Consider the following 8,962-nt stretch of genomic DNA (forward strand, 5'->3'; position numbering starts at 1 on the left):
AGACCGCTAAGACGAATAGGACTCTAAAGATTAAATAGCACGTACCTAGATCTTTGCTAATTGTATTAGTAATATTTAACAATTACTGCTTAGTCTATCTACATCCTAGGAAGTATAGGACTTCCTTAAGAAGAAATATACTAGTAAAGGTAGGTCTACTAAATTTATACTCTACTAGGAATATATTACCCTTCGGTATAATAGCAAGGACATTAAGAAGTTCTGCAATAAGTATAAGAAGAAGCTCGGTGCCTTAAAGGATACTAAATTAGCTATTAGCTAATATTAGGCTATCTATATGTTTATTATGCAGATCGCACTATTCTACGAGGCATTCGTACAAATGCGCCGTAAGCAGATACGCGCCTTAGAATACACTATTAATAACAATACCCTTAATAACATTATTAGCGCGTTGCTTAATAAGAATATAGCTCAATTAAACTAGGCCTAATATAATAGCTTCTTTAGTCTTTAGCGCTAACTATAATAATAAGGTAGCAATAGCAACAATAATAGCGGTCGAAGTAACTCGAACTATAGCGGTCGTAGTAGCCGCGGAAATAGCAACAATAGTCGTAGCCGCGGTAGAAGCAACTAGAATAGTTATTAGTCTAACCGTAAGAAGTGCGCTTATTGTTAGGGGTTATACCCTTCTAACCGCTACTATACTAAGTACTCTTACCTAAAGGAGGAAGACCGACTGCGTCGTAAACAGCAGAAGGCTAAGAAGAAGGGGGTATAGCAATAGTAGCAGCGTAGACTAACTGCTTAGTAGCAGCCGCTATCTAGTTAGAATAGTGCTTAGGGGCTATATGCGGCTAATGCTACCCCGGGGGTATTATTAGACCTAAGTAGCAACTACGCCTTCAATGCGATTACTGTTAGTAACGCAGCTTCTATAGCACTTACTATAGCGACTCGTACTACTAATTAGGTTGTCGACTTAGGTACTAGCATATACATAGTTAATAACCCTTTATTACTTATTAAATACGAAGGCTGTTATATTCCTATCCGGTTTAGTAGCAATACGAAGCACGCTACGATAGTCGGAATAGCTTGGACTAAGGTAGTTAATAAACGTAGTATAAGCAGCATAAAGTTGTCTAATACACTATATATGCTAGGTCTAGCAGCTAACCTCCTATCTACTAAGAAGCTTGCCGATAAGGGCTGTTTCTATCGGAACGATAAGCGCGTGCTATTTACTATTGTTAACGGCTCGGAGGTTACTATTGCTTAGACATACTAAAAGAATAGTCTCCCCTATCTATATATACTAACCTCCGGACCGGATAGCTAAGTTGTTACGCTTCTGTCGAAGAAGGGGGTAACTTCGGGGGTACTAATAGGTACGATAGAAGGGTAGCATCTGCGATATAGCTGTATTTATTACCGTAAGCTGCTAAGAATGGAGTCTAAGGGCTAGATTGTTATTACTAGCGCTAAGAACGACTTCCGCAACTGCATTGCCTATCGTATAGCTATATTATATAAGGAATATAATCGGCTACTACGCGTACGACTATCTACGATCTGTTATATTGTCTATATAGATATAGTTACTATTACTAATCCTAGTCTGTTATAGGAGCGCTATTTTACACTATTTATATACGCTAAGTTAGGCTATCGATACGAATACGCTAGCACCCTTAAGTTAGGGGCTATAGTAGCTATTAGGGACTATCGTATATATATCCGTATATAGACTAGTTACTTAATCCTAATCTACCGCCTCGATAGAGGGGGTAAATACGGCGGAAATTAGCTATTAAATTAGGCTCGAGACGAGGGCATTGTACTGCAAGTTACTACACCTTATTTATTAACTTAGAATAGCCTTGCTAAGGTTAGTAATTACATCGTGTATACGACTGCGAGAAAGATAATGCTATAGGCTAACCTTCTAAAGTCTCTATAGCTATATACTATTACCTCCGCTATATAGGTCCTTAATATTACACCTAGAACCCTAGAAGGTCTTAGCCCCTATACTATTATAGCTAGGGAGCTTAATTGGTCTTAAAAGCAGCTACGCCTTTAGTACCTTCGAGCCTATAGCTATACTGCTATTATATACGATTATAGTGTCGCTCGTAGAAAGAAGATAGATAGTAGAGGTCTTGTTAGCAAGCTAGTTAGCTATGCTAAGGGCTCTATAGACTCTAGAAAGTATATAATCTACCTACCTAATTAACACAAGGTTATCGCTTCTAAGGATGTTTAGTTTATTAAGTTAGATAGTAACCTTCTGCTTCTAAATAGCATAGATCTATATACTAATCCTAATAACCCTTCTAAGAACGAGTTTGTTACCCTTAAGTCTATTATGCCGGCTTTGTTTAATTCTACAAGTAACGAGGCTCCGTCGCCTACCGAGGCTACTAGTATAGTCTAGCGGCTTCTAGCTTAGCAAGAAGAACAGCCTAAATAAGGACCTATATAGGAAATAGCCGATAAGGTCGCTAATCCGTTGCTAATCTATAACGACCTTCTAGATGTTCAACTAGTTTAACTACTAACTTTAAGTAATAAAAATAGCTTTTAGTTAGCCGAGGAAGAGCTAGTATATAATCTAAACGCTAAGAAGGGCGAGCTAGGCTAGTTGCCTGAGTTTAAGCGGCTAGCTAAAGCTGTTAGTAATCGTTCTACGCGTAAGATACGGAGCAATAAGTCGGCTCGTAACCTATTGCGTAGCTATCTAGCTAATTATAGTGTTAAGCGGTTAACTCGACGTATAATAGCTAATATGCCGATAGCCTATATAAAGGGTTTTATAGCCTCCTGCTATATTGCTAAGTAGTCCGATAAGCCTAAAGAAACTATCCCTATTCTAAAGAGTTATAAGGACGCAACTTAGTCGCTATATTAGCTATAGTAGAAGGAAGCTTGCGAGGCTAAATACAAGTTACTAATTGACAACTATATATAGGTTTATATATCTTAGTTAGAGATACTAGAAGGCAGGAAGGTTGTTCGTAGCCGATAGGTGTTTACTATTAAGCGTAACGCTAATAGTAAGGTAAGCCGGTTTAAGGCTCGTTAGGTCGTCCGTAGTTTTACTTAGGTTAAGGAACAAGACTATAATAAGACCTATGCGGCAGTAGCTAAGCCTTCTATACTGCGAGCGCTGTTTGGCCTAATTGCTTATTACGACCTAGAGGCTAAGCAATACGACATTCTAATAGCCTTCCTTAACGCACTTATTAGGGATAAGCACAAGATCTACGTTAAACAGCTATACGGCTTTAAAGACCGTAGTAGTAAGGGCATAGTTTGCCTGCTACTAAAGGCCCTATATAGTCTAAAGCAGTTACTAATGCTATAGTATAAAGAGCTTCGGAAGTACTTAAAGAGCCTAGACTTCATTCTAATAATGTCCGACGTCTGTGTGTTTAAGTACGTTAGCAGCTCGATTATTGTTATCTACGTCGATAATATAATTATTATCGCCTATAGCCTATTAGCACTAGAAGCTGTTACTTAGTTACTAAAGGAACGCTTTAATATGCGAGAACTAGGCGACCTTTACTACTATCTCGGTATGCGCATTATCCGCGACCGTAATAAGCGTACTATCTACGTCGTTTAGGACGCCTACTTAAATAGGCTCTGCGAGAAGTATAGTATACGTAGCCGTATCGGTCTAGCTACTCTAATAGCGCCTCGTTACATTAAGACATCTATTTAACGCGCACCTAAAGGCTATATAGCTAGTGCCGCCTTTAAGACTTAGTATTAGGAGGGTATTAGTAAAGCTCTCTAGCTAGCGATAATTACTCGGCCTAATGCTTGCTATACTGCAGGCCTATTATTACGATACATTTCTAACCCGACTAAGGAACACTATGCCGCACTTCTTTAGCTTATTAAGTACCTAGTTAGCACTCTAAGCCGTAGTCTGTGTTTCTGAGGCATATAGAGCAATAAGCTTAACTTTGCTAGATATTGTAACGCTTCCTAGGCAGATAATCCGGTTACTCGTCGCTCTATAGGAGGCTTCTACTTTACGCTCGCTAGTAGACTACTACTATATAAGTTAGGCCGCTAGACCTTAGTTACTCTGTCGTCTATAGAGGCTAAGTACGTCTAGTTAATAACTAGCGCTAAGGAGGCCGTTGCTTTGACTCGATTGCTATAAGAGATTAGCTATAAGGGCACTATTAAGCCTGTTACGCTATACGAGGACAATTAGTTAGCGATTGCTATTACTTAGTCGACGAGTATTAATAGCCGCACTAAGTATATAGATGCTAGGGTTTACTATATCCGCGAGAAGATTGCTAATAGCACTATCGTCGTTGCTTAGATTAGTATATACGATTAGATTGCTAATAGCTTTACTAAGCTACTAGATAAGCTTAAGTATAGCTACTTTATTAAGCAGTTAAACTTAGTAGATTGCAAGGCCGCTATTAAGAGCGCCGCTTAGCCTGCTACTAAGTACTAAATAGATAGAAGACATAGGTTTATTGTCTAGCTTAACTGCTTATCTACTTAGTTGTTTGTTTTATTACTTTGTTATAATAGCCTAAAAGCGGTCTAGTTGTTTCTATACCTAATACCCCTTTGTTTGCTTTGCTTGTTTAGCTGTATATACGCGATAAGGGGGTAACTTGAAGAAGTGTGTAGTATATAGTATTACGTGCATAATGCCTGAGGCTGAAACTGCGCACTTCATCTTTAGGCTTCCTATAGAATTAGCCCTCTTCTAAATATAACACAGTTTACATCAAGTCGTTTCCGCCCTAGACTATACATAACAGGCACCGCCGCTAGAATCTGCCGAATTATCGAACGCCTCGAGCTTCTAGTACACTAGCAACGCGCCTAGCCGTCTACTTCGGAGTTCGCGATGTCGACGTTTGCAATAGATTACGCTTCGCGTTTAACGGCTAAGCTAGAAGGATTTCTCCGTACGCGTTACCGGGCTCCAAACTAGCAAAGCTCCGGAAATTCAAAAAAGAGAGACTTAGATTACTGTAAATTGATTAGTTAGCTGAATTTAGTTTGGATTTAATGAAATTTGATTGAATATTTAATAGGTTAGGGATAAAAAGCTGAATTGTTAGCATAGTAGTTTTCTTAGACAGTAATGTTATAATTATTCTAACTAAGCTAAAGCAGGGGATTAGATACTAACTTATGCTTAGAACCGCTAGGCGGTTCTAAGCATACTGAATTTAAGAATGAATATAACCACTCGGGCAGCGCCGAGAAGGAGGAAAGCAATAGGATTTAGAGAGTATAGAGACGCAAGTAGCGGTAGGGATGCTAATAGAGGGGTGGTATATATATATATATACGCTAACGGGGGTAGTAGATAGCGAAAGTAACGGTAGGGACGGAAGTCTCGGTCTAGGTTATAGTAGTATTAGTATTAGTAGTGGATATTTAGGCGGCAAAATAGGTACGCTAAGGATCGTAGCGACGATGAGATCCTAGTAGTAGTAAGTTTAAGACGTCTTAGTAGCGGTAGCGGCAATTTTCGATAGGTAGAGGGTAGGAAGTAATACTAAGACTTTATAGGCATGCTCGTAGTAATAGCGACGGCGAGGTCGACTTAGTCGGATTGTTCTATATATAAGCGCTAGGCTTTATTAAGTCGATAGGGAAATTTTGACCGTAATTAGAACGCTAATTAATGGTTATAGCGGAAGATATTGAGTGTCGTAAATATTAGTGTTTGAATTTAAATTATAAAGTAAAGTCAAGCTATATAGATTTCTTATATATTCAGTCTTCGTAGCCAAATAGGTAGAAATAATAGGAATAACGACAGTAGCGAAAGCAATATAAGATATATCGGCATTAGCGATATTGGAATACGCCTAATATTAGTTAGAGCTGCTAAGAGTTGCTAAAAGTTGCTAAAAGTTGCTAAAAGTTACTAAAAGTTGCTAAAAGCTAATATTATAGCCTACAGATCGTAGGACCTTCCGGCCCTTAAGCGTTTAGAGATATTAAGAGTTGCTAAAAGTTGCTAAAAGTTGCCGAAAGTTGCTAAAAGTTGATACTAGGGCCTATATATCGTAGGACCTTCCGATCCTCGAGCGTATAGAGATATTAAGAGTTACTAAAAGTTGCTAAAGGTTAGTATAAGAAGACATAGAGGTAGGCTAAAGGCGAACTAGTTAACCTTAAACGAAATGCGAGTTTATAGAACACTCTAATTATTAGGGACATAGAGGTTTTAAAAGATAATAAAAGATGCTAAAAGATGCTAAAAGATAGTATAAGAACCTAGAGACAGCAGGATCTTCCTATACTCGAGGACAACGAGGACAGAAGTTACTAAAGCTTAATATAGAGTTAGAATGCGGCCTATCCGCGTTTAAAGCGAGATACGTAATAGAAGAACGGAAGCACGTTATAGCTAAAGCTATAGAAAGCGTAAAGGAAAACAGTACGGCCCCGACAAGCAGAATACGAGACATACGGGATACTAAAAGTTGCTAAAAGTTGCTAAAAGTTGCTATAAGTTGTCGAAGTTGATGTTCGCTCGGAGTCCGCGATAGCCTTAAAAGTAGCGATCGTAGTATTAGCAAGGAGGAACAGGTACGCTAATGCCGTTAGTCTAAAAGGCTGCAATGCCTAGCACTAAGACAAAAGCTAAGCTCTAGCTACTAGAAGCTATCGGAGAGGGTTTAATTGAATAAAGCTAATCTAGCTCGATGTCGGTAGTAGCGAGACGTATTATATCGGGACGCTTACGCTTAATATATGCTACTATTGCTGCCCGCGATCCTAGTATCCGTTCCTATAGATTCGAGTACCGCCTTAAATCTAGACACGCTCGGCCTTCTAGATATATCGTATCGCAGCGATAGGGCACTACCTTGCCTCTTAAAATAGTGCCTTCTCTTCAACTTTCAACAGCTTTTAGAACCGTTTACCGCGGCAAGTACTACTGCTAGATGTAGTATCCACTTTATACCTAGCTAGAACTTATATTTCTCGAATCTAATAGCGGGCTTTGTTAAGGCTTGTTCGTAGTTATAGTCGCGTCGAAGGGAAGCGCCGAATATATAGTATTTAGCGGAGTGTCGTGCCTGTAACTAAGTATAGCAGTATCTAATTAGCATTACGACTTGTTCTATATATACAAGTCCTTGCCGTGTTTTCGAAGCAGAAGCGAGGCGCTCTAATTAGCTAAAAGTTAATAAAAGTTCTCGAACCCTATCTCGCCTTAACGCAACATTTCAAGTTCTTATAAAGTCTAATACTAAGCAAGTCTATTACTATATCTCGAATCGATACCTCGTAATAACGGCAGTTCTACGCCCGCTCGGCTAGTCTTTAAGGCGTATCGATAAGCGATTACGGATATGTTTAGCGCTATCGCGTCGGTAATAGCCCGAGGGCCTATTACCTATACCGCTAAAGGAGAAACTAGTTTTGGCTACAGATTACGAGAAGAAGATATAATACACTACTAGCGCACGTCGGAGTCCGGAATGTCTTAGCCTCGTCGCTCGGAGCGCGGATATCCTACTCTTTTCTTAAGCGCAGTCCGCGAATGCTTTTACTAGGATGTCTACGGAGTTTTACCCTCTCGGCGACGCTTAGATCTGTATTAGCAACACTTAATATCCTCCTCCTGCGTATCGCTATAACGGTGCTTAGAGAATTCGGGCTATAAGATGCTAATCTTAGTATCGTCGCAAAACGATAGATTCGAAAGCCGCGCTAGTATAGGACGACTGCAATACTTTCACTCTCTACGACAACTGCGTCGCGTATAATCTTAACCGAGCGGAAACCGAGATACTTAACGTTACTACTAGCGTATTAGCCGCATAATCGAGAGAAGAACGCTAATATACCGTACGAGTTAGACTTAGAGGGATCGTAGGATAGAGTACGGCAAGGTCGGTATACGACGTCTAACCTCTAGCTAAGGTAGCTTAGCGGGACATTAATACGCTCGTTCTGTCTACTCTCCTATAGTAGTGTTTCTTCGATCTGCCTAGCAGCTTATTAATACTGCAGATACGAGCTATCTAGTAAGACGTACGATCTCGAGCGGGACGGACTACAAAGGTCGATTACGCAATGCTAAGCACTATCGGGGGATGTAGGAGGAGTACCGTAATACCCAATTTCGCCTTCATTACGGTAGTTATAATATAGAGAATTAAGAGCGGGTAGCATACTTCGTAAGGGACTCGATAACAAGCGTTACTATAGTATAGCCTAGCCGGGCTATAGCAACATAACAAACATCGTTCGCGGGCACTATAAGCCCGCAACTATTACGCTTTTTAATACCTAGAGTTACTTACCCCTTACTAATCCAGGTTTGATTCGCTAACGATGCAGCACCGCCGCCTATTACTAGTAGATCGAATCTATAGCAGACAGCCTTTAGCTACTAACTTAAGCCTTCCGCGCCTTCGCCGGGGCTTTATAACAAAACTACGCCTATTAGAGTATACTGCTAATAGGGATTACTACGCGCTATGCAACATGCTAAATAGAACTACGTTTTTAGTAGTCCGCTAACTCGCTAATCTAGACCTCTAGTGCGGCAAAGAGCAAGCGGCATAAGTGTAGTAGACTAGTCGCATTCGGTTATTACTAAGCTCTCTTTAGCGCCCTCTTCGGCGCCCTCTTCGACGCTCTTTTCGACGCTCTCTTCGACGCTTATATAAATACTCTATAATAGCTAGTCGCCCCCTAATTAACATTAACTTCGCTAGAGCCTAGATAGAAACTCGGATAGACCGTAGCGCGACGCATTAGGACATTATTATTGCACTTTACTACAATTTCGGAACACGTATTAGGCTTTCTTAATTCCGAGTATATCTAAAGATATAGGGCATAACCTCTCCGAATCGAGCATCGAATTACTATATATACAATATCGCAATCCTTAAGCAACGTATCGCGTTCTATTTCTACTATATATAGGTGTCCGACGCTAAAGCTTAAGGATATCTTTAAGACGACG

Source organism: Pseudocercospora fijiensis, assembly GCF_000340215.1.
Source record: "Pseudocercospora fijiensis CIRAD86 unplaced genomic scaffold MYCFIscaffold_6, whole genome shotgun sequence".
NCBI lineage: Eukaryota > Fungi > Ascomycota > Dothideomycetes > Mycosphaerellales > Mycosphaerellaceae > Pseudocercospora > Pseudocercospora fijiensis.